The sequence below is a fragment of the Hyaena hyaena genome, unplaced genomic scaffold, assembly GCF_003009895.1.
Source record: "Hyaena hyaena isolate Hyena2069 unplaced genomic scaffold, ASM300989v1 scaffold_174, whole genome shotgun sequence".
Taxonomy (NCBI): Eukaryota; Metazoa; Chordata; class Mammalia; order Carnivora; family Hyaenidae; genus Hyaena; species Hyaena hyaena.
The window spans coordinates 466,088-479,545 of record NW_024080806.1 but is presented as its reverse complement, the minus strand read 5'-3'; positions in this window follow the sequence as shown (position 1 = coordinate 479,545).

Below are 13,458 nucleotides of genomic sequence, written 5' to 3'. Positions count from 1 at the left end.
CACTCTTCCATCCATACGTGACACTTCTGCAACCTCCCTGGGCTCACCGTGCATATGATTCTTGTCAACATCGACATGGCCTCCACATGTGCACGTGCAGGATGGGGGTTGGTGTGGGCGGGTCTATGCTGGTCTCATGCAGAGCGCTGGGCACAGGATAGATGCCTGTCCAGCCTGTTGCACTTGGGAGGCCGAACCAGAAGGGAGGCCGGAGGGTCTTCAGGAGGTGATCTGAATGGCTAAGAGGTGCGCTAATCAAGCCCTGATCTGGGGGGAAGGTAGAGTTTGAGCAGCGAAAGTGTCCTGGATCTGGCAAGATCCTCATGTTGTTCCGGCCTCACCAGCCCTGCACGCGCTGTTGCGGCGCTCGGAGAGCCCAGAAGGCATCCGCCACATCCACACAGGTGGGGATGCCGAGCAGTGGACCAGGGTGCGTGGGGCTACGACTGTTTGCGGCGCTTCTGGGAATTTAGGCTCCAGTCTCCCATGAGGCGCAGGGTCCACGGAACAGACTTGACTCTCCCCCTGCAGACCTGAGGCCCACATGGGCTCCACATGGTCACCGTGCATCCTACGTGTCCCCAGTCTGGGTCCAACCCTGCCCTACCCCCTGTGGATTACTGTAATGGATGCAAGGGACGTCTCTCAGGCTCCAGTCTTGCCCTCCCTGGGGCCATTCTCTACTCTGCTGCCAAAACGCCCTGTCCACGCCATGCGATGGCGTGTCTCCCTGGCCTCCTGTAACGCAGGCCATTCGCCATTCTTCTCACGGCACTGACATGTTGGAGACGCCGGGTGCCTACCCCTGGAAAAGCCCCACGTTCTAGATTTATCTGTTTGTGGACTTTAACTGTCCCTTTGCCCCAACATTCCATCCACTCCAGATCACACACAGGAATCTCCCCGGGCCCCATCTCAACTATAAACACACAAGGAAGGGGAATGTGCGAGAGTGGCTTGGTCTGGGCTAGCGGACATGTTAGAGAGCCACCAGACCTCCTCCCTCGGTGCTCCCTGTGGAGGTAGCAGCCATCTACCGTGTCACTGCCACCCTCAGACCTGTGGTGACACCCAAGGTTGTTAGAAGGTGGACTAGATAGTCTGGATTGAAGGCCTTGCTGCCCCAAATCACCATGTGCTGTATGAATAACAGGGGGAGAGAAAATGGCCATTGGTTGGGTGGCAGGGAGTTCTGCCCCAAAGCCCACCTCCAGCAATGGGTTTCCTACAGATAACTGATAGTCAGCTACTTAGTATCAGTCATTTGTGTCTTCCCTCTTTCCCTGTTAAGAAAACAGCCCAGTCAGTCCCTAACACTTTAGTCTGAATGATTAGAGCAAAGCATCTTCTATTAGTAGCATGCTTGGGGCTATCCTGAAAGCATGGCCTTTATAGAGATCAGAGAGATGGGGGGATTTTTTCTGTTGCAACAGAACAGACTTGACTCTCCCCCTGCAGACCTGAGGCCCAGATGGGCTCCACATGGTTGCAACCCTAGAGTGTGTGTTTGTGGGCATTGGCCAGGGATGCCCAAATGGAAGAGAGGCTGGGTAGTGTTATCTACCCAGTTACTTATAAACTGCCCCTGGCCCCAGCAGATTTTGCGGGGAGGGACTGAGGCTGGTAATCTGGGACTGAGCTAATCCGACAGCTATAGCAGTTCAGACATTCAGGATATTAGTTTAATAGGAACACCATGCGGGACATTGACAACCATCCTTGGAAATAATGAATCAGTCTGTCGGATCTGTATCCAGTTAGAAATGATTATTACCCAGCTTGTCTTCTCGCCTGCTCATTAGGATAAGCGCATGCCCTTCCGGTGGACAGCTCAGTGTAAACCACACCACGTGAAAGGCAGTGTGGGAAGTGCATCTTGGTAAAAGGACAGGACCTTGTGTGTCAGGATGGTAGGGAACCTCAACTCCCTGGACGGGCAGCCCCACTCGCCTGGCACTGAGATGAGGCACTTAGGACCTCAGCTCTCAGCAGCCAGACTACTACTCTGAGTAGGAGCGTTTGCTGAAGCGGTTTTCTAACCAATTCAGTATTTAATTTTTTAATAGTTTATTTATTTTTGAAACAGAGCACGAGCCAGGGAGGGGGGATGGTCAGAGAGAGAGGGAGACACAGAATCTGGAACAGGCTCCAAGCTGTCAGCACAGAGCCCGACGTGGGACTCGAACCCACGAACCATGAGATCATGACCTGAGCCGAAGTCAGACGCTTACTGACTGAGCCACCCAGATGCCCCACTAATTCAGTATTTAAAGGACAGACTGGAGATAGTTGGGCCGTGCAACTCCTGCTGTAGTCAAGACCCAACATGCGGCACCAGGTATAAAATATTCTGACCATGACAATGAACCTGAATCTGATTAAGGTCTGACAGCGGCTTGAGTTTACGGGAGTATTGGGTCAGGGGACAAGTAATATCTACCTCAGGGAGACAAACAGACCAATCTAGATTGTGGGTTTCTCTGACATGTTTGTGTCACCAGAACAAGAGGGGACTGGTGTCAGGTAGGAGTGAGATGCGTATTGGCCAGGAAACTGTGCACGCATGGGCATCTTTGGGCCATGCTGTGTGCGTCGAGCTGGGAATCTCCTAGAAAACCATTGTTGAAGCTGTCCTCGAAATTGGAATATGGATACCATGTTAGCTGCCACACAGGAATTATTGTTCATTTTGTTAGGTATAAAAATAGCATTGTGTTTACATTAAAAAGACCTCTTTTTAGAGGTGCGTACTAAAGTAAGGAGGAATTAAATGCTGTTGTCTGTAATTTGTTCTAAAACGCATCCCAGGGGACACAGGAGTGCTGATGCATGGGGCACACGTACCCCAGTGTTCACAGCAGCACTCTCCACAACAGCCGAAATAGGGAAAGAGCCTAAGTGTCCATCAACGACGAATGGATCAAGAAGATGTGGTTTATCTATACCATGGAATACTACATGGCAATGAGAAACAATGAAATCTGGCCACGTGTAGCGACATGGATGGACCTTGAGGGTGTTATGCTGAGCGAAATAAGTCAGGCAGAGAAGGACCATATGTTTGCACGTATAGGAGGATTAGGAGGAACTTAACTGAGGACCATGGGGGAGAAGAAGGGGGGAAATGGTGGGGGAGAGGGAGGGAGGCAACCCATGAGAGACTCTTGAATGCTGAGAACACACTGAGGGCTGATGGGGGTGTGGGGGAGGGGAGGGGAGTGATGGGCATGGAGGAGGGCACTTGTGGGGATGAGCACTGGGTGTTGTATGGAAACCAACTTGACAATACAGTAATAAAAAAATAAAAAATAAATAACTAAAATGCATCAGAAAAGAAAGAAAAAGAAGGAGGGAGTTTAAACACATGTGATGCCATTCTAGGAAGTGGTCGATCTGGGTAATAGGTCTGTGTGAGTTCATTAGGCCGTGTGTGTTTAATGTTTTCTTATTCTTTCATATTTTGATTGTTCTATACTATAATCCCTAAGGAGTATTTTTAAGCTGTGAGATTCTGTATGATTCAAGGACTGTCTGTTCTCCGGAACTAGGACAGTACTGGCAGTGCAGCCATGGGTGGCTCAGTTGGTTAAGTGTCTGACTTTGGCTCAGGTTGCGACCTCACAGTTCGTGCAGTTCGTGAGTTCGAGCCCCACGTGGGGCTCTGCACTGACAGCATGGAGTCTGCTTCAGATCCTCTGTCTCCCTCTCTCTCTGCCCCTCCTTGGCTCGCTCACTCTCTTTCTCTCTCTCTCTCAAAAACAAAATGAAAACATTAAACAATAAATAAAGGGATTCCAAAAGTCCACCTGGAAAACTGAGTTGTTGGAGGTATTGATTGCTTCACAGAATTCTCTACTTGGCTTGATTGTTGGTGGCTGGCTGATAATGAAATAAAGGTGTATGTATTTATATAATATGTATGCATCGGTTATGTGTGTGTACACACACACACACACACACACACACACACACACACAGTGTCCTTACAGAAAACCTGGAATGATAACTGATGCTCAGGTAACTTCCCACCAGAGCCTTTCATCTCTGTGCTTTTGCAAACACCAGCAGAAAATCACCCCGACTCAGCTCTGGGGAGCTTTGGAGTCAGACCAAGAAAATTAAAAATATCTGTGCTGCTGCATCCTGTCCCAGTGGCCCTGGATAAGCTCTGGACTTGCTGGGCCTCAGTTTGCTTCTCTACGGTATAACTATGGAAATGCTGGGGCGCCTGAGTGGCTCAGTCTGTCAAATGTACGACTTAGGCTCAAGTCACTCTCTCATGGTTCGTGAGTTCAAGCTGACAATTCAGAGCCTGGAGCCTCCTTCGGATTCTGTCTCCGTCTCTCTCTGCCCCTCCCTCACTCCCACTCTCTCTCTCTTTCAAAAATAAATAAGTGTTAATAAAATAAATAAATAAAAACAAAAAAAACTGTAGTGCAGAATTTAAAAATTGGGTTGAAGTCCGAGTTACCCTTTTCTAAATTTTATGGTTTATTTTTTTGTACCCTACCCCAGGGATCTTTGCCTGTCATTGTGTCAGAACAAAGATTTTCTCCGATGTTTGCTTTGTGAAGGTTAATAACTTTAGATTTTATGTTGAGTCCCATGGCTCATTTGTGTGTAATGTGAAGTGAGTTGAGTTTTCTTTTCCATTTGATTATATAGCTGTTCCCACACAACTAGCTGAAAATACCATCCTTCTCCATTGAATTAATTTAGCACTTTTGTCAAAAATCAAATGGCTCTGTGTGTGTGTGTGTGTGTGTGTGTGTGTGTGTATGTACGTCTATTTCTAACTTCTCCATTCTGGTTCATTATCCACATTTATATCTTCATGAGAGCATCACACTGTCTTGATTACCGCAGCTTTATAGTAAATCTTAAAATGAATCTGAGTGAGTCCTCTGGCTTGGAAACAAGGTAAAGAAAGCAGGACTGGGTGGGTGGGTGGCGCCTGGGGGACTCAGTCGGTTAAGTGTTCAACTTTGGCTCAGGTCTTTATCTCATGGTTCATAGGTTTGAGCCCCACACCAGGCTCTGTGCTGACAGCTCAGAGCTGCTTTGGATTCTGTGTCTCCCTCTCTCCCTGCCTCTCTTCACTCTTGTTCTATCTTTCTCTTTCTCTCTCTCAAAAATAAATAAACAGTAAAACAAATCTTAAAAATAAAAAGAAAGCAGGACTGGGGTAAGAGCATCGTGCTCTAGAATAGCCTCTGTCCCTAACGGACACAGTGTGAACCAGACAAGATCACATGGCCTCTCTGTGGTTGAGGTCAAGTTTTAAGACTTGGACTTTGAACCTACCCTCATGTCTTTACTGTTAATAACGATGACAGTGACAAGCAGTGTGCGTGTAGCACTACCTATGTGCCCAGTACAGTTCCCAGTCCTATACATATATTATACGACTTACTCTCCACTTTTGTTTTTTTGAGCACATCATGGTACTTTTTTGGATTAGAGCTGAAGGCACTGGAACACAGGTAAAGTGATTTGCCCAAGGTCACTCAGTTAGGACATGATCAAGCCAGCCTTGGACACTACCTTGTAAAGTTCCTGTGCACAGCTTATAAATACACAAATGACTTTAGTGTTTCATGACATGTGCTGATACACAGTGGGTTATTTACACAACAGGGCAGTTTCTCAAGCTGTAATTTAGCAATTCTAGATGTGCTTCTCTGATAGAGGTAAGAACAGGAAAGAGCACATGCAAAAGAGATCACACGTTCATCTGATATACCTACCACCAAAGTATGTCTTTGGAGATGGTACGAGTATGTGGCTATTTAAGTTAATATAGAATTGATATTCTATTAAAGATATAACTTAAAAATGTTTTTAATGTTTATTTTTGAGAGGGAGACAGAGCACGAGCAGGGGAGGGGCAGAGAGAGAGGGAGACAGAATCCGAAGAAGGCTCCAGGCTCTGAGGTGTCAGCACAGAGCCCGACTTGGGGCTCAAACTCACGAATCGCCAGATCGTGACCTGAGCTGAAGTTGGATGCTTAACCGACTGAGCCACCCAGACGCCCCTTGACATAACTTTCTTTGACTCAAAATGAACACACTATTTTCTGGGCTGTAGTTTGACCACAGCCCGTGATGTGAGAATGGGATCACCGACAGCCAGCTTCCCTGCTGCTTGTTCTCAGCCTCTAAGCACGACTTGGACGACTACGTGGGGCATCGCAGGTCTGTGCTTTCTGCAGGCCTTTCCGGGCACTGCTTTCCCAGAACACAGAACAGCAGGGTCCTGTTCCCACCGCATCTCTCTGTGTGTTGTGCAGCTTACCGGCAAACCTTCTCCCAGCTCAGAGGACACAAGTGAGATTTGACCCTGTAAAAAATCTTTTCTTCTCTAATATTCTTGATCTCTTCTAGGCTTTCACCTGCAGTGGAGGCATGGGGCACTGTCCTCAATTGCATTGTATTTGTCTTCCTGAACTAAGGCCTATTCAAGAACCGGGAGTAGGACTGCAAACATTCCAGCTAAATTCTGGAATTCTGATTGGACGCTGCTGTTTACTTTTATCTATTTCGCCAGTTCCCCTCATCATGGTAAAACAGCCCAAGATCTAATTTGCCTTCTCGTGTAATGGAAACTGGAGTAAGACAGGCAGCAGTGGTGGCAAAACAGCAGGAGATAGGAGAAATAAAGAGAAAAATAGTTTAAAATACTAAAACCTTGGTTTGCGAGCATAATTCGTTCTGGGAACATGCTTGTAATTCAAAGCAGTCGTATATCAAAGCAAACTTCACGAACCATTGGCTCAGTTGTGATCATGGGATGTTCAGCATCACGTATGATTGATCTCGCTCGTTTATCAAGTTACAGTTTATTAGAAACGTTTGCTCTTCTTGCGGAACACTCGCACAACAGGTTCCTTGCACTCCAAGGGTTTACCCTTTTTGGTTTGTTGTACGCCTTAGTCACAGCCTCCATGGCTCTTTCTGGGGGACACCTAGAGAGGCCGCCATGACCTCCTATTGTGGCTTTTTGTCCAGGTTCTGAGTGCAAACACCTCCCCAGTCCGAGCTCAAACCTGGGACAATAAAATCTTGGGGTCTCCAGTGTAACAAAGACAACAACGAAAGCTTTTATCTATCGGATAAATTATTAATCATTGCAATATATCCCCCTTGACATCAACAAAGCCAGAGAAATCAATTTTTCTCTGTCCCGTGTGTGCTGGTGGCTGCTTCGCTTGGTAATGTAGGTCAAGCTCGTATCGGAGGCTCTGAACCAGCCGCGTGGAGTGGAATACAGAATCGCGTGATGGAAGGTGGATTTCCCGGGTGCCGGTGCTAGGAGGTCCTGCACGCGGCAGCAGCGGTGGGCGCAGCACTGAGGATGGAGCGGAGAAACCCCACCCCCCACTACAGAGACGTCTCAGCTGTGGCTCGGGGATCACCATGTAGTGCCCCCAGGAGGCCCTTGACATACACAGCACCTGCCCCCTGCTGCTCTTCCCATCAGGGAGATTCCCCCCCCAGTGAGGGAAACGGAGGTGAGGCAGCGTGTGTCTGGACAGGTTGTGCCATTGCCGGAGGTGAGAATTCAGATTCTTTTCTTCCAGAGGGAGCACCAGAATAGAAGCCGTGCATCCTTCAGATGGTTTTGAGAGGGATGGAGGAAAGGGGAAGGATGCAGGGTCCATTTTTCTTTAAAAAAAGAGGCAGAAGGCTAGCGTGGTTCAAAATAGACTTCAGCTGGATTTCCACTTGTGTCTCACTGCCTCTCACGTCAGTAGACACCAACTTTCGGAATAAAACGGCCAGGAGTAGCATGTGTTCCTTTTAACCAGTGCGCCCGGCACATCGCCCCTCTGGTTGGGAAGTGAGGCCAGAAGACAACACCTGGGGTCTTCCTGGGCTGCACGGGGCGCACCAGCTGCACGGTGTCCCTACCCTCATCTCCTCTTGAATCTTAGGGATGTCAGATACGTTCGAGACAAAATCAGTCTTCTGGTGTATTTGTCTGTCTATTGCTGTATAACAATGTCACCACTGGTTTATTTTATTTTATTTTATTTTTTTTGAGTGGTTTCCTGTTTATCCCACCAAAGTAGTGGCTTAAAACAACACCCATTCATGATCTCAGAGCCATTGTGGGTCAGAAGTTCGGGGACGGGTTGGCCTGTTCTAATCCACGCGGTGGCTCACGGAGCTCAGCTGAGTAAGGCCTGCTTCCCATTGTACCTAGTTGTTGGCAGCATTCGGTTCTTTGCAGACTTCTGGACTGAGGGTCTTCGTTTCTTGCTGGCTATCAGCTGGTGGCTGCCCCCCGGGACTTGCCATGTGGTAGCTCACCGATCGCAGGGCAACTTGCAGGAGGGGGCTCTTCCAGCAGCACACATTGCAGCCTTAGGCGGCTCAGTCGTGTTCACACAGCTGCCTGCATCCTGGCGGCTTTGGTGTGGGTTAGAAGGCACCTACCGGTCCTACTTGCAGGAGGGCAGACAACCGCACGGGGCGTCACACTGGGAAGTGGTGATTGTGGACCACCCACCCTCGCGTCTGCCGATACACCTGGACAACATGATCTCTCAGCTCCTCCTTCAGCCAGATGCAGCCTGACCCTATCAACATCCTGAGCCTCCTTCTGCACTTAGATCTGACTTCAAGCCCAAGGTCAGCTGATACCACTCTGGGACTGTGTCTAGCCCCTGAGGGTCCACTGACCTGCCGTGGTCTGAGTCAGCCATCTCCCACTGGGGTGGCTGAGGCTGCTTCCTGACTGTGCCTCTCTCTGCTCTCCCCCCTTGAGTAAACTCGCAGAATGGCAGGCAGACAAATGCCATAAAATGCTAATCAAAAGTAGATTTGGAAGCTACTCGCTGTCCAAACCTTCCAGTGTCTTCCGTTCAGACTCACATTCCTTGTAGAACTAGCAAGGCCCCCTGCGTCCCTACGTCTCTCTCCGTCTCTCTCCTGGCGGGCCCTGTCCAGCCTCCTGCTTTGTGTCCCGAGGCTCCCGCCTCCCCAGGCCTTTCCTGAGCATCCTGTTTAAAGAGACGGCACCTCGTTGGTCACACCCTATCCGTCTTCCCTGTTTTGCGCAGCTACTGATTAACCATATCAAGTACATAGTTCTGTAAATTAGATACGGCTCTTGCATAGAAAGCAAAGCCCTGGCATGTAATCCAGTCAGGTTGTGGATGGTCTTTGGAACTGACAAATGCTCTCATGCTCTGGAGAGTCAGCCTGTGAACCTGGAACACGCCCATCGGCACACCTCACTAGAGCAAGTGTTGACACTCTCTGCCTGCCCATGTCTTCTCTGCTGGGTCTCCGCCACCCGGATGCGCACCGATCCGGCCTTCAGTCTACCTTCCTCCCAGCCACCTACAGTGAGCGTTTGAAACCCAGCGCCATCTTCCCACCTTCCTCAGTGTACACAGATGAACATGTGGCCTCCCGAGCCCCACCACCCCCTTCTTGGTAAATGGCCGCCATTATTCACTTGAAAATCTCCTCCTTTTTAAGGGCACTTTCAAGTGTGACCCCAGGCTCTCGATGCCGCTGTTAGGCTCCTTGGATGTATAACCACACATGTCCTTTGTGATAAGCTGTCTTCTGCACCAAACTGTGAGTTCACTGAGGAATGTAACTTAAAATGAGTTACTACTGTAATGTGCTTAAAACCCTGCCTGTAAGAGGGACCCCTATTTAATTGTTTAGAAATGAAAGGATGTTGGGGTGCCTGGGTGGCTCAGTCGGTTGAGCATCCAACTACGCCTCAGGTCATGATCTCATGATTCATGGGTTGGAGCCTGGCATCGGGCTTTGTGCTGACAGCTAGCTCAGAGCCTGGAGCCTGCTTCGGATTCTGTGTCTCCCTCTCTCTCTGACCCTCCCCTGCTCATGCTGTCTCTCTCTCTCTCAGAAATAAATTTAAAAAAACATTAAAAAAATTAAAATATGAAAGGATGAGGTGCCTGAGTGGCTCAGTCAGTTAATCGTCTCGACTTTGGCTCAGGTCATGATCTCACAACTAGTGGGTTCAAGCCCCACGTCAGCTGTGCTGACAGCTCGGAGCCTGGAGCCTGCTTCAGATTCTGTGTCTCCCTCTTTCTCTGCCCCTCCCCTGCTCACACTCTGTCTCTCCTTCTCTCTCAAAAATAAATAAACATTAAAAAAATTAAGTGAAAAAAACTACATATAGTTTGTCTTTTTACCCTATCCTTGCAGCCTCTGCAGAGTGGACAACCAATGAATAATGGCTAAGAGAATGAAGGAACCTGACAAATTATAGGTTAAAATAATAAGAAACGGAAGTCATTGCCTAAGTCACGAAAGGCCTGATTTCTAAACACACATTTCAGTAAACATTACCTTCAGCGCCTCTGAACCCCCAGCCCCCCAGACCTCCCTAAGATTTCCTGAGAAATGTTCTCTAGAGCCTGTCACACGTCCTTGCTCCATTATGTCAAGGTCTGAAGCCTGTCCTGATGTCTTCCCTGGGCCTGTTTTATAGAAGGCCCTTTACTTCTGACAGGTTTATTTTTTTATTATGTCTTATTAAAAATTTGTTTTAATGTTTTATTTATTTTCTTAATTTATTTTTAAATTTTTTTTCTCTTTCTTAGAGACAGCATGAGCAGGGGAGGGTCAGAGAGAGAAAGAGAGACACAGAATCTGAAACAGCTCCAGGCTCTGAGCTCTCAGCAGAGCCCGACGTGGGACTCGAACTCACGAACCGTGAGATCATGACCTGAGCTGAAGTCAGACACTTAACTGACTGAGCCCCCCAGGTGCCCCTAATGTTTTATTTATTTTTGAGAGAGTGCAGGTGGGGCAAGGGCGGAGAGAGAGGGAGACAGAGGATCCGAAACAGGCTCCATGCTGACAAGAGAGCCCGATGTGGGGCTTGAACTCACGAACCGTGAGATCGTGACCTGAGCCAAAGTTGGACACTCAACCAACTGAGCCACCCAGGTGCCCTTCTGTCAGGTTTCTAGCTTCCAAAGTGCTTAGATTTTCCCCAGCAGGTTCAGTAATGCACCCAGAACCCCGTGTACCCGATTTGTCGGCGTATCTAATTATTTTTGCCATCCAGGCCTTGTTGGATTGATCACAGTTTGTGAATTAGTGGGGTCTGAAGTAACAAGGTTTTTTCAAGTTCTGTAATTATATGTAAAGGTGGGAGAATAATTGCCTCATTTAAAACAAGACAAAGGGAATTAATTAAACGTGAGAAAATGAGACACAGAGGTCAAGGATGAGAAAGGGTTAACTGAATGTGGATTCACATTTGGAACTGCAGGGAAGGGTGGGAAGGGTGGGTGGGTCATGGCCAAGGAAGTCTTTGCAAATAATCTCTATTTACGCTTGTCTGGCCCTTGTTGATTTCTGTGTCCTGGAAGCACAGGTTAAGGGTCCTGTGCAGGTTAAGACTTTCCAGATTTGTGATTTTATTACAGTCATTTTCTGGAGAGAGGGACAGTGAGGTTGTATGAAATGATCTGAAGCCCGAGGCTTCAGCAGCAGGTTCATATCTGAATGGAGCGACTAAAATTAAATAGTCCAGGAATTATCAATTGATTCTATGCTAAATTTGCTTAAACACACACACACGGGGTTTCTTTTACATCTAAAAATGCTTTCCAGTCAGCGTGAGCTATATTTTTTCTCCATTCTTTTGGTGGACTTCTTTATTTTTTATAGATTGAAATTTTTTATGTTTAGTTTTGAGAGAGACAGAGCATGGGCGGGGGAGGGGCAGCAAGAGAGGGAGAGAGAGAATCCCAAGCAGGCTCCGAGCTGTCAGCACAGAGCCCAATGTGGGGCTCCTGCTCACAAAACTGTGAGATCATGACCTGAGCTGAAACTAAGAGTTGAATGCTTAACTGACTGAGCCGCCTGGGCATCGTATCTTTGGAAGGACTTCTGTGTCCACATCAGTCATTATGAAAACCCTGCTTTTGGAAGAAAACAAGGCCCTGTTACAATAGTCTTGCTCAGTAAGACATTCTTGACCTTGCCAGCATGTGAGGCCAGGGTATGGTGTCTTGGGTGGCCACTCCTGTGTGCCCAGCCTCTGGCCTCGGCCCATGGCTGAGCTGGCCACATGGACTCTGGAAGATATGCCATGAACATCATGCATCCAAGGTGGATCTTGGACACGTGGATAGTGTGGAACTGGGATTCTGGAATAGGCCATGGCAGGAGCTTCCCATTATAGATATTGGTGAATGCGACAAGGCAGGACCTCTCACCACCCCCAGAGCTGGTCTTCATCACTGGTGCCCATGCCATGGCTCAAGCCCACGGGCACAGTCCTGTCCCTGAGCGTTTACCCCGAGTCAAGACTGAGGAGCTAATCTACTGGCATTGGTCATGTGTGTGTATGTGTGTGTAACTGCAGACAAGCTTTGCTCACAGGAAGAACAAAGCAGCTGGAAACTGCTGCAGACTATCACATATACGTTTTATTTTCCGTTATGATAAGGTGATCACGTATTACTGCTAAGGAGGGAGGGCACCTGCTCATTTGACAGTTGTCTACACAGACTCGAAATCCTCCCTAAGAAGTGAATCAATTGAAAGATTTAGGTCCAAGAGTGGACACATTGGTCTCAAAAAATGTCTTAAACATGTAAACCGCAGACCTTCATGAGGCCAGGCTTTGGGATTCTGTGTCTCAGCACCTTGCTAAAGCCGACTTACATCCTCAACCAGCACGACCTTCTGGACTAAAGCAGGCATGAAACCAAGCTGGCCAAGTAATGATTTCTATAGATCTTTTTTTTTTTTTAATTTCTTTTTAACATTTATTGATTATTGAGAGACGGAGAGAAACAGAGCTCAAGCAGGGGAGGGGCAGAGAGAGAAGGAGACCCAGAATCCGAAGCACGCTCCAGGCTCTGAGCTGTCAGCACAGAGCCCGGCACGTGGCTCGAACCCAAGAACCGTGAGATCATGACCTGAGCGGAAGTCAGATGCTTAACGAACTGAGCCCCCCAGGCGCCCCTCCATAGATCTTTTAAAACCACATTAGCATTATGTGATTAAGTTACCAGGTGACTGTCTGCAAGCACCTGTGTGGTGTGGGGCCGTGTTTCTGTTCTAGCTTGTTGGCCTCAGGCCGATTTCTCTCTTAGAGAAGGAGACACATTCCTGTTGACATCCATAAAAGTCCAAGTTTTCCTCATTCCTTTTCTCTAAATTTCTGCTGCATTTTTCATCTGTGTTTTGGATTTTAAGTACGAAATAAGAGATGGTGAGTTAAACTTGTCTGTCCAGAGGGTGCCGCCAGATGTGGGTCATGGCTGCTTGTCGGTCGTCCCGCTGTCCTCTCGCCCCCACCTCTGCGGGGCAGGATCCGTAGCTGTCCGATTCCTGGAAGGACCTTTCTTCCTTCAGTGAGCGCTGTGCCTAGTGTGGGGCTCGAACTTATGACCCTCATACCAAGAGCTGCATGCCCTTCTGCTATGTGTTATCCAAGGGGTACAG